A 13,521-nucleotide genomic window follows, 5' to 3' on the forward strand; every position below is an offset into this window, starting at 1 on the left:
TGTCTAAGATCTCTTCACCCCTAAGAATCAATTTTCAGTTCCTTGGAGGTGATGCTGCTTCTGTTATGAATGCAAGGTATATTGTGATGTGGGCAAAAGTTGAACCCCCATTTTTGCCCCTAACTTCATGTGTGATGCTGGAATACTTGCTTAGCCTCTGTAAGCCTGCCCTTGGTCATCTGTAAAGGAGACCCATGATGTCTTTCTTACAGAACTGTTGTGAGGTGCAAACGAAAAACCCTGTACAGAGTGTATAACATACAGTAGGACTTCAACAAATGTTAATCTCGACCCACCTTTCTCCTCTCTCCCAGAGAAAAAATGACTTTTACCTAAACCAAACAGTATAACTGCCATAAAGACCACCTGGAAATGTAGCATCAAGACGTAAAATGTGTAGAATGTGTATAATGAAGTTTGGGGACCACTTCTGTTTTGCAGGATGACTTTTCTGAGGTATTTGTGGTAAGGGAAGATCATCAAATCATCTTTTGGTGTTCCTACATCATCCAGTCACATAATTATAGACAGTCTGTTAGTTTTCTGCCACATTAACTCTCTGCTTAGCATGGCCTGTGATTTTACATGTTCACCCTCTGAGGGCTAGCTCATCTCCAAGAACCCTAGGATACCTCCCTGGGTCTCTGTGTACTGAGAATACTCCCCTACTGTCTCTTTAGAGCAAACAAACCTCCTGACAGCAGGGACATTCTCTGTTCCACCAAACTAGGCAGAGTTCCGCCAACTGTCTGTATCCCAGTCTAATTCTTCTAATTATTACGCTTTCTCATGTGGTAGCCTAAAGAGCGAAGGTGTTTTGCTTTCAAGCGAGAAGCCTGGGGGTGGAGGAGTGTGCAGCGGCATTTCCGGTGTGGGGGACTAGCCGGCGTATCTCAGTTGCCATAGAAACCTGACGTCAATATGGCGACCGTGACGACTTTTCTACAGAGACAGACGTGGCCTGACGAGAAGAGGAGGTCCCGCCTTCAGGTGTTTGAGACTCAGCTGAGGGTGTGGGTCCCGGCGGTGAGGGCTGAACAGCCCTGGGGTGTGGGGAGACAAAGGGATCCAAGTCGTGTCTTTCCTGCTTTGGGAATCGGTGTCCCGGCTGTCTGGTGAGGCAGAGAGATGTGCCCTTGGGGTGCCTCCCGGCCCCAGTGAGTGTGGTGTCTTGCTCCAGGGGTGTCCTGGAGCTATTTGCCTTTTAAAAACAGGGGCGAGGGAGGATAAGGCAAGGTCTTGGGTAGTGAGAGAGAGGGAGAGAGCACGTGCGTGTGTGTATGGATGTGTGTGCGCGTGTGTCTGTCCTATTCAGTTCCTAGCACATATTAGGAACCAAATTGGGTTATTGTTTCTTTTTGGCAGCTTTCCTTGGCCAGCTTGGTTAGCATGGTGGCTCAGTGACTGCTGTGGGATTTAGTGCAGACAGATCATCCATTTTTGATTCTTGGCTGAGTCATCTGTTACTATGATAGTTGTCAAGTGTTGCTTTTCTGATTCCCTCATTCCTTCCAGATTTATTAGTTGGCACTTAAGTGCACGGTAGAGCCTTTCCCTCCCCCTTATTTATGTATTTATTCATGTATTTATATCTGTATAACTCACAGATTCCTACTTTGCTCAGAGGGTTACCTTTTTTACATTTGTTACTATCATTATATATTTTGATGCTCAAATTGTCACAGAATTGGCCAGTGTTAGTCCCTTCTGGTTGGCTTCTATGTCCGTTGACACCTCCCTAGAACTTTTTGATCATGTACTTTGCTCTCAGATCCTGACGATCTCCCTGTCTGTAGAAAGGAAATAATGATACCCACTTCAGAGAATTGCTTTGAGGATTTGAAGAGGAAAAGTCCAAAAATTACAACCAACAGTGTATGGCATCTAGTAGGCCCTCACCAAATTGTATTTCTCCATTTCAACATTACCTCCTTCATTCTGTCAATTTGATGCCTCTGACATTACCATAATAGCATGACCTCCATAGAGAATAGTTGGACATGTTAAACAAGCAGGAATAAGCGCACATGTCCATGATGTGAGAGCCTCAGTGTCACTGCTGTGTGTGGAGGGGGCTGTGTGATGGAGCTGGGGAAGAGGAAAAGTATCATTGCACAACTTGCAGTGAACTGAGTGGGGACAGACAAGCACAACCTCAACCCCTTCCCCTGCATTTCACGTGTTTGCCCATCCTTTCACATTCCTCTCTATTCCATCTGCTGTCTTATCTCCTTACTCTTCCTTACAGTGGAACATCAGAGAAGGTATGGACTCTGAGCCACAGAAACAGGATCCAGTAGAGAAGAACCAAGTGTGATGTTGAATCTGCTAGGCAAGTTCCTGGAGCAAGAGTGAAGAGATCAGGCCCCATCACTGGGGTATTTTAGGTAAGTCACCACCCTTCCCTCCACTGTCTTTTATACAACAGGATAACAGTACCCAATGCTTCCGATCACCCAGGAGTATTGTGGAGTTTAGGTATGAGCCCATGTGGGAAAGCAATCTGTGATTGTAGGTGGGAGGGAAGGACCAGTGCACTTTCAAGTAATAATATTAACAGACACGCCACAGATATCATAGAACTCTGGTGCATGGTTCCAGATGCATGGTAGGCATCAGATTAATGCTACACAAATGTCAGCTGTTTAGCTCAGGATTTTTCCAAGTGTGGTCCGTGGACCACCTCATCAAAATTGTCAGGTGGTGCTTGTTAAAATTGCAGATACCTGGGCTCACCCTAGGTTGCTGAGCCCAAACCAGGGAGGTGGGGTGGTAGGTATCTACTTTTGAATAATTTCTTCAGTTCATTATGGTACTCACCCAAGTTTGAAAAATACTGCTATAGATTTGCAACAATATCTTCTTAAAATTTTGAGTCCTTTGATGTATAATTTTGTTGTCATTTGTTCCTGACACTCAGCTTTAAATCTGTGCCTGCTCCTTTGTGTTAAATAGGTTAACAGTTCCTTGATTTAAGTAATATTTATTCAATGATGTGTATGAGAGGCACTGGGGACACAGCACGGAGAACAAGACGGGCAGGATCCCTGGAACTTTCATTCTAGTTTGGGAAAACTGGCAATAAGGAGGTAAATCAATAAACACGGCAATTTCATATGGGATTTGCACTTTGAAGAAAATAAACACATAAATAGAATAGAAAATGACTGGGACAGGGATTATTATACAATGGATTATTATCCAGTAGTTGTCAGTGAATCTCTTTATCAGGAAGTGACATTTGAGTTGAATCCTGAATGACAAGAGGAAACCAAGGCAGGCCTTTGGGTCATTCACCCTGTGGTGTGAGTCATACCAGTTGTTCCAGGAGCAAAGGACAAGCTCAAGTGGCAGTTGCTTGGCAGACAACGTGCAGATGGTAGGAGATGAGGTCAAGGGCAGACAGGAGCCACATGGTGTGGGCTGTGTAAGGAGTTTGGAGTTGATTCTGAGGGTGGAGGGTTAGACGGTGGGAGTGACATGCTCTGATTCACGTGCTCACAAGGTGACTCTGGCCACTGTGTGGGGAATGGACTGGAGAGGGACAGGATAGCTATGGGGATAACCATTAGGAGAATTTGCAGGGTCCAGGGGAGAGATGAGGGTGGATCGGCCCTGAGCTGAAGTGGTGTGCAGAGGATGGGTGTACTGGACAGGGCCTGTTGGAGGTAGGGCAGGAGGGACCTGCAGTGTGTGTGCATGGGGGGTATGTGAGGATAAGGCAGGATCCTGCATGGAGCCTCAGCTTTATGTTTGGCCATGTGCAGAAATGGTGGTGTGTTTCCTGAGATTAGTTGTTCCAAGTGCTTTTCAGACGTTCTCCAAACAACAAGGTCATTCAACAGTGGTTATAGTGAAATTTAGTGATTTAAATATGCATCAATTGATGAATAGGATTCAGTTGTTAGATCATTAAGCTTTATTAAAGACACATGCAAACTCAGTCTATCAAAATGATAAAAAACTTGTATTTCTAAAAATCATCTAGCATTTATTGAGTTGTTATTGTGTGTCTAGTACTGTTCTAAGAGTTTTCATGTATTAATTCTCAAAACAACAACCCCTGAGGTACAGATGATTGTTTTTGCCATTTTACAGAAAAGGAAACAGAGACACTGAGATACTTTCACTCTCTCAAGATCACAGAGAGTACAGTATTCCAATGTCTCTGCAGTTGATTTTTTAAAATAATGTGCTTCTTGATCATTTTTCCTTATAAAAACCAAAATACAAGGCAATATTTTTAAAAACTTTTTTCTTCTATGATCAGTACGGTAAGTCCCCTACATACGAATGAGTTCCATTCCTAGATCATGTTCATAAGTCCAATTTGTTAAGTCCAACAGAGTTAGCCTAGGTACCCAACTAACACAATTGGCTATATAGTACTGTACTGTAATAGGTTTATAATACTTTTCACACAAATAATACATAAAAAAACAAGCACAATTTTTTTTTAAATTTTAATCTTACAGTACCTTGAAAAGTACAGTAGTACAGTACAACAGCTGGCATACAGGGGCTGGCATTGAGTGAACAGGCAAGAAGAGTTACTGACTGGAGGAGGGAGAGGTGGGAAATGGTAGACCTGAAGGATCGTCCTCAATAGGAGATGGAGGGCAAGCTGCAATTTCACTCATGCCTGACGTTGATGGCACAGGTTTTGGTTCCTTGCTGGATTCAATTCTATCTACCCTCTTGAAAAAAATGATCCAGTGATAGCTGGGTAGTAGCTCTTTTTTCTCGTCATAGATGACATTTTAGTACAGGATTTCATTCTGAATGGCTGCTGCAACCTTCGTGTACTATTCTACATTTGGGTCCTGTTCCTCAAAAACTAGCAGTGCCTCCTCAAATAAAGAAAATCCTCTTGTCATTTCTTGCATCGTGAATCTCTTTAGTTCTTCAGTTACTTCTTCTTCCTCTTGTCTCTTCTTGCATCGTGAATCTCTTTAGTTCTTCAGTTACTTCTTCTTCCTCTTGTCTCTCCTTGTCCTTTCTCTGGGCCTCCAATTCCATCCAGTCATCATTAGTAAGCTCCTCATTTTTCACAGCAACAGTACTGTACAGTAAAGTACACAAAAGCACAACCACTTGTAGAGGATGCACACACGTGACAACGTACGCCAGACACGTGAACTAACTTACGTGACTGGACATGCGAATGCACATTTGCATTTTTGAAAGTTCGCAACTTGAAGGTTTTGTATGTAGGGGACTTACTGTACCATATAATCCTGGTTTTGCAGATGAGACAATTGAGTGACTGTAGGGTGAAATAAAATTATTCAAACTCACACAGTTTGTAAGTGGCAGAACTAGTAGCAGGACTCTGTTTCTAGAACCCACACTCTGAACCAGTGCACTTAGGAAGAAGAAAAAAGACCTTTTTTGAACTATCTCAGCCCACAGTGGTTAAGGTTCGGCGGGGTCATATCTCTTTGTGTGGAAATTATGCTTCAGGAGTCATTTTGTCATATACTAGAGTATTTAGAAAAACAGAAAGGGAATAATTATGAAGACAAATGCATTGTGTGGATATTTCACAATATCTTTGTTATGGAGATTTGGATATTTTCCACTTTTTTGTCTTATTGAATAATGAGGCTATAAACTTTCTTGAATGGGCTTTTTTTTTTTTTTTCATTTCTTGGGTATGTTCCTAAGAGTAGCATTTCTGAGTCAAAGGGTATGTGTATGTTCAGTTCAGTCAATACTTCCATGAGTTTTTCAAAGTAGTTGTTCCAATCTATATTCCCCCACAGCAGGATATAAGAGTTCCATTTGCTCCACATCCTTGCCAACACTTGGTATTTTCCACCTTTTTCATTCTTGTTCTTCTACTGCGTGTGCGGTAGTAGCTCATGTGATAGTAGCTCATGTGACTTTAATTTTAGTTTCTCTGAAATCTCTTTTTATCTAAAGAATGTCTACCCTCTTTTTTTTTTAACCTTCCAGTTTATTTGCTTAAGAAACTATAACTTTTGTCCTGTGGAGTTTGCTTTCTGGATTTTGATGATTGTATCCCTGTTGTGTTTTTTATGTATTTATTATGTTCTACTGGCCCCCTCCTATTTCCTCTAAATTGGTAAGTAGATTTAGAGGCTTGATCAGATTCAGGTTTTTGGCAAGAGTACCTCAGATGTGGTGGTGTATTTCCTGTTGTATTATACCTGGGGGCTCATCTTGTGTGGTTGTCTCTCCTTCTGTGTTGTTGAGATTGATCACTGGGTCTTAGGTGTTGTCAGTCTGATCCATCCATTTTCAAATTTTGCATCTGCTTTTCATCACACATTTTTTGCAGCCTCTGAAGATCATTGCCTAGATATGCTTTTAAAGGTTGCAGAAAGGTGATGTTTTAATTCTATACTTTCTTCTGCATTTATTAGCTGGAATTCTTCTATATAGTAACTATGAGGTTACACTGAGGTGTGGTACACACAGGAAGGTAGGAGGAACGTATGTGTAATTCTTTTGCATTATTTCCACTTTTCAGAATAATGAGTTCTTTCCCTGGGATCCACCAAAGGTGAGCAGTGAGTTTGTTTGTCTGTTTGTTTTAAGTGCTGTAGTGAGCTCACAGATGCTTACATATTTGATGTGGTTTAACCCATTGTAGTCATTAATCTTTTTGATGTTCAAATTGTTCTCTTTGTCTGGGGGGGTGCCCTTCAGGTTGGCTTGAGTCTTTTTGATATGCTTTCTGGTATGAGAGTTTGGTCTAGAGTCACCTGGTACAGTCCCTGCCCAGACCTAAAAGGAAGCCTGATTCCTTTTAGTGGGACATGTTTTCAGACGACTCTATCTGGGGACTAGAATTGAGCATTGCTACTGGGTTGGTCATTGTTTCTTGAACTTTTCAGCGCATGAAGCAAGAGAATACACATCATTGCCTTGCATCATGGGCTGCTCCTCCATCTGCTTGTAGGTAATTTTGTCCGTTTTTGTTTTAACTTTCCATACTTTAAATATGCAAGCAAATGAAATATGTGTATTAGTTTCCTTCCCCATCCAGATTTAAAAGGTGGCACATTCTTCACCAGCACTGTCCAATAGAAATTTCTGCAGAAGTGAAAATGTCCTTTATCTGCACTAACACTATAGCCACTAGCAACAGGTGGTGGCTGAGCACCTAAAATGTGGCCAGTACGATCACTGGATTCTTAGTTTCATTTTTTTTTTTAAAATTAAATTTATATAGCTGTTTGTGGCTAGTGGCTACCATATTAGACAGCAGCAGCTCTATACATTTTTTCTGCACCTTGCTTTCTTCATGTAACATTATATCCTGGTGATCACTCCTTAACAGTCTAGAGAGGGAATCTTCATTGCTTTTTATGGCTGCAGAGTACTCTCTGATGTAGATGTACTTTAGATTACTCAACCAGCCCCCTGTTGGTGGACATTTGTCTTGTTGATAATCTTCTGTTGTTATGGACTGTTCTGCGAGGAATGGCCTTGTGCTTATTATGACTTTTTGTATTTTTGCATTGTTTGGGGGGGATAAATTCTCAAAAGAGAGATTACTGGTTCCAAGACTGAATACCTATGTAATTTTACTAGATAGTATCAAATCTCCTCTATAGGGCAGTGTTATTTTACATTACCACCAGCAATATATGAGAATGTCTGTTTCTTCACAGACTATCTAATTGGTAAGAAGAGGTATCTCATTATAGTTATTTTTCTTTGCATTGCTTATCATGAGTTAGGTTGAGCATTTTTCTTGTGTTTAAAGACTTTTTTTTTTACTCTTGCATCTACATCTTTTTGGTGAAATACCTGCTTGTATCTATTGCCCCTTTTTTTCTCTTATGTTGTTTTTTGCGTCCACTTTTTCATAAGACTTCTACATATTAGGGATATAACTGTTACCTAAATTGTAAGTATTTTTCCCAATTTTTAATTTTTTTGTTTTACTTTACTTATGTTTTTCTTTAACCATTCAATTTTTAATGAAAAAAAATTTGCGTATCACTCTTTCCCCTTATTACTTCTGGAATGTACGTCATAGTTAAACAAGTTTTCTCCACTACCAGGTCATAGGAGAATTCCTCTGACAGTGTAGTTTAATAGGCAGGAGATAGAGAAGAGAATTTGGATCATATTGGGGTGTTGGGTATAAGAGGAATGCTGAGGGGAGGTGTCCATCATGTGAGAAGTCTACAAAAACTGTTCCACTAAATCAGGAGACTTAGATGTTTAGACCAGCGTCCCAGTCCTGTGCTTGTATTTGAGAACTTGGTCTCTACTCTTTTCTGTCTCCTGTGGAACTTGGGCCAGGCCTGCTTACTGGTAGAGATCTTACTTGAAGCAGAAACTCCCTGTCATCTCACATGAACCTCTCAGATGACTAAATGGAAGGGACCATCCCTTAGGGATAATACAGACACAAAACCAGTTCTGAAATCTACCACCAGACCTAAACAAGGAGTAAAGAGAAAGTAAAACCCATGAGGAAAATCAACACTGAAATCACATAAGGGTCACTGCATCCTTTACTCTGTATCTGAGAGTGAGATCCTGTCAGAAGGTAGTAGCCCCTTAGTAGTATGCAAAATAACAGACATGAGGATTATAAAATGCCTCAGTTTCCCAAGGTGGCAAACTTTCCCCACTCAACGGCATCATTTCCTGTTTAGATGTTGGTTTTCCAGGACTCAGAGTGAAGCTTGGACTACACTTGCTTGGAATGGAGTCTGTTTTGGGTAGGCACTAACATCCATCTTTCTCCCTGTGAGCATTTCCAGTTATGCAGGTCTAGAGATCAAGAGAGGGAAGGTGTGGGATGCAAATGTTGAATTGGACTGACAGTGCCTGGTACATAGTAGACTATACACATTAGTAAATAAAAGAGATGTAGATGTAGGAAACAAAACTAAGTATACATCCTCTCAGTCTTTTAAATACATATGAATTTTACAAAGAGGGTTGGAACTACACTGTACTTTTTTTTTTTTTTTTTTAATTTTGGCTGTGCTGGGTCTTCATTGTGGTGCATGGGCTCTTCGTTGCGGGCTTCTCTCTAGCAGCAGCGTGTGGGTTTAGTTGCTCTGTGGCATGTGGGATCTTAGTTCCCCTGACCAGGGATTGAACCCACGTCCCTCGCATTGGAAGGCAGATTCTTAACCACTGGACTACCAGGAAAGTTCCTGTACTTATTTAGTTATCTACTTCTCAGAAACTATTTTGTCTCTATTTCTAAAAATTATGCCTTTTTTGGGAAAAAATAATCCATAGAAAATGGAGAAAGATGCCACCTGGTGATATGCATCAGAATCACCAGCCCCCTAAGGGGCTTGGCAAAGGGTGAGGTAATGGAAGAGGGATTGATGGGGGGTGAATGAATTCCATCGTATAGGCCAAAGCTTTCTGGAACTTTCCACATACTGGCGGTGATCCCTCTATATTTGTGCCCATCCTGGGATTTTCAAGCCCTAAAGCTAGAAGTCCCATCCCATGTGAGCTAAATGGAAAGCTGCATGAGTTGGTATGTGAGTAATTGGTATGAAGTTTGAGACATAGAAATACACACATACAGAGAAACAGTGTCAAATAAATCATTATGATCTGCTTCTTTTACTCATAAAACAGTATGCTATGAACATGTTTCCAAAGCAGTGAATATATGAGCATGATATTTATAACCAGGTCATAATTATTATAAGTTTTTAGCATTTTATACAATAAATGCTCCATATTTAAAACACTATGGAAATGCAAATTTATAAAATGACAATATCCTCTCTCTCCCATCAACCCACAAACATTGAATTATTATCAAATAAATCTTTTTAATGTGTTATTTTCACACAACAGTATATGAACATGTTTCTAAATCAATAAATGGATCTTTGCACTGTCATTTTGTGGCTTGGCTTGAAGGTTTTCCTATTCTACAAAACTTTATCTCAATAACTTTTTCAAATTACCAGTTAATACTTTTTGTTTTTTAACAAGCTTTAAATAATATTGAAATGTATATTAAGAAACTGAAATTATTCTATCTCTCCCTCTGCCTCCATCTTCTGCTCATCATAATACAGGTATCATCTTTTAATTTATTGTTGCCTATTCTCCAGATTTTTCTCTGTATGTAATAATGCACTAACTTATATTTAATGACACACACATACACACATTGATGTGTATTCTTTTGCAGAAATAGGATCATATTCTACATACTTTATGACTTCCTTATTTAATTTAATAAAATTCATTTTCATTTCATTTGTTTATTTGACATGGAATGTTTCCAAGTATTTATTGGGAATTTATATTGCTTTTTATGCACATTATCACTTGATATCATTGACCTATCTTTATTGTTTGAGTATTTTGCACATCAAGGTTATAAACCTTATGTCTGAATATAAGTGGTAAATAATTTTCCCAACTTTTCACACACATTTTGATTTTTAATTTTTGTTATTCACATGGTAGTTTATATTTTATAGTGATTTTCATTATTTAAAGAGTGCTTCACTCCATTGTTTGAACAAGTATAACAACAGTAATGCTTTGAGGTAATCTGAATGTTAGCTCACAGGACAGAGGGGGGAAAAACTTAGTCTTTTTGTCATTTTGGGTTTTGAGTCCTGGAGCAGTAATTTATAAGGTTGTTTCCCTAGGTCAAGTTGCTTAACTTTTTACTTCTGTTCCCTTATCTGAGTAATAGGGATAATTATTCGTCTTAAATAGAGTTAGCATTAAATGAGATAAAAGGTAAAACCCCTTTCATATAGTAGTTGTGTACATGTTAATATCCTACCATTCAGGTTCTCTTTCCAAAGGGCAACAGCTTGTGCTGCTTTCTGGGTCCAGTTCAGCACCTCAAGAATCAGCTAGTTATTGTGACCCCCACACTCAGTCCTCTTGGCCCACAAAGTAGGATTTCATCCCTACCATCATCTTCATTTCCATTGGGGAGCATGACACAGCCCAGATTTCACATCAGGCGAGTTTTCCACTATCAGTCTTTAAGCTCTGGAATTCTGTCATCTAAACAGGAGGCTGCTGGTTGATCTGTGTAGCAGGCAAATTGTAGACATTTGACCCTGGAAAATTTACATACCTCTGAATCTGAGGTTGGCCATCTGTAAAATGGGACTAAGGGTGCATATCTCCAGACTTGTAAGAAGAAAAGGAAAAAAAAAAACCTCAAATAATGTAGCGGGATTTTGAGATATATTACTCCCGGCCCATCCTGCCTCCTCTGTCCCATAAGATAGAAGATTTGAACCAGCATCTGGAATTGTATCAGCAAGAAGTGAACTTTGGTCCCATCTCATCATTTCTTTTTTTTCCACGTGCTTTCCTGTCTCCTTATTTTCCTTCTAGTTTGATCTGAGTGAAGCAATTTCTTATTGAGCCCCAGGAAGAAGAAATAGTGCAGAAGAGAAGGAATAATAATGGGTCAGCTAGACAGAAGATGAGAATCATCAAACATGTGTCCCAGTAGCCAGACCTATCAACAGAGCACAGGACCTTGGGTGAGTCCCTTCCCTCGTGCTAGCCTCGGGCCTAATATAGAAGGGCACTAAATATAGAAACAGTGGTTAGGGGCATGGGATTTGGAGTCAGAAGGACTGGGATTTGACATTGGGACTCATTACTTGCTGGTTGCATGATCTTAAGCAAGCAGTTTATCTATTATGTGCTCTATGATCGTTGGTATCTTTTATTATTGCTTATTATTGTTATTATTATTGCTTATTATTTATTATTATTATTATTGTTGTTGTTGTTATTATTATTATTCCTACCACCCATCCAAAGGGTGAATGATAGGAGTGAAGATTATACTGCCTGGCATTACAGTGTTCCACTGAACTATGATTTTATAACTGTTGGATAGAGTGATTGACACACAGATAAAAGGAGGTCTATAGACAGCTCACGAGCAGACCCAGACATGTAACATTATTTAATATGTTACAGGTATGGCATTTCCAATCATATATATTGTTCAAGAGTTGGGGCTGGGTTAACTGGTAAAGCCTTCATTACAAATCATAGTTACATCTCATCTTATACCTTGTCATTTAATCAGAAAACTTTCTCTACATGCTAGTACTCTAGGCAAGAATTAAGATAAAAGCAAAACCAAAATAACAACAAGAAAAAAGGATACTGAATTGTATATAGAGTAAGATAATAGTTATAGGAAATGTGTATGTAATACATGTATATTACATTTACATATTTACATGCAGAGGAAAATAATGGAACGAAATAGCATAGTGTGAATTTCAATGATGATGGGATTGCTGGGTATTGATACTTTTTAACACTGCATTTGACTCAAAATATTAAACATTTGCTAAATGGAGTATGTATTACATTTATGATAAAAAAAACTGAATCCCCTAAAAGTGTTACTACTTATGAAGGATTTCAGATGAAGAGCATAGAGCTATAAAATCAATCCAGATTAAGAGAAAACTTTACTCCTCCCTGATTGTATCCCCTTCCTCTCCCCTAGAGATAATTACTATCCAGAAAGGGATGATTATTCCCATGCATCGCTATATCCTTTTATTCCATATGAGAACTTTCCTAAACAAATTATAATATTTTTCTTCATGTTGGCACTATACACACACACACACAAAGTGTTCTTATCCTCTAGCTTGCTAATTTATTTAATATATAATGTGTGCACACACGCACTCACATATACACACATATATTTATATGTGTGTATGTGTGTTTATATATCGATCTCCTGGTCCTTACACTCAAAGGAGTGATGTGAGGAGTTCAAGGGTAAAATTTCATCAAGATCCCAGCATATTATTTGGCACATCGTCCACAACACCAATGTTTGCTTCCTTCTATCCTAACTTCCAATCTTTAACAGGGTTGTTATTAACCTCAATAGCATTACTATATTTGAGTGAGCACTTGGGGATGTAAGAAAAAGAAGGGAACCACGCACCTAACTATGTTACGTAGGAATTTCAGTGCCATCTCTGTGATATGCAGTGTAATGGAGTTGGGCTGGGGAAAAAAAATCCTCATCCTTTCCAGTGAATAATTGTGCTTTTCCCGTCCTCTGTTGGTGACCTGAGGGTTCGGGACCTACTTGGAGTTCTAGGAAGAGGTGACTGGGGGTTGGCAGGGAGGGACACTGGAACAAGAATCAGGATCTCTTTCTGGGTCCCAGAGCCTGAGCCACCCAGGGTGAGTTCCTTCCCCTGCTGTGTGTTATGAAACATGTGTCACTATTCATACCTCTACTGGCTCAGGGGCTACAGAGGTCATGTTTATGATTTCACACATTCTTGTTCCTTGTGGTGTTATGGTCACCTCTGTAGAACCCTCTTAATTTACAAAGAGGAGGAAGTTTTCAGAGACTCCTCAAAGAGGAGCTGGGCCTGGGACAGTGGGCCAGACTTATGGGGGCTGTATGGGAGAAAGTGGGGGGTAAGTCCACCCTGACTGGAGTGAAGAGTGGGGGACTCCCGGGTGAGCAGACAGAGCTCGGAGGTAACTGATGGGACACTCCAGGGGTCTGAG

At 39.9% G+C, this 13,521-nt stretch overlaps 1 long non-coding RNA gene across 1 annotated transcript in view; it reads left to right on the plus strand.

Annotated features, from left to right (window-relative positions):
• The first annotated feature begins 1,003 nt into the window (after positions 1-1,003).
• The window catches only part of LOC308608919, a 31,920-nt gene continuing 19,402 nt past the window's right edge, over positions 1,004-13,521 (plus strand). Inside the window, exons 1-3 of the long non-coding RNA XR_014014241.1 lie at positions 1,004-1,157; positions 2,249-2,387; positions 11,341-11,492. This is a non-coding gene — a long non-coding RNA (uncharacterized lncRNA). The remainder of the gene's footprint in view (positions 1,158-2,248; positions 2,388-11,340; positions 11,493-13,521) is intronic.

The sequence above is a fragment of the Mesoplodon bidens genome (genome assembly GCF_964165515.1).
Source record: "Mesoplodon bidens genome assembly, chromosome: X".
Taxonomy (NCBI): Eukaryota; Metazoa; Chordata; class Mammalia; order Artiodactyla; family Ziphiidae; genus Mesoplodon; species Mesoplodon bidens.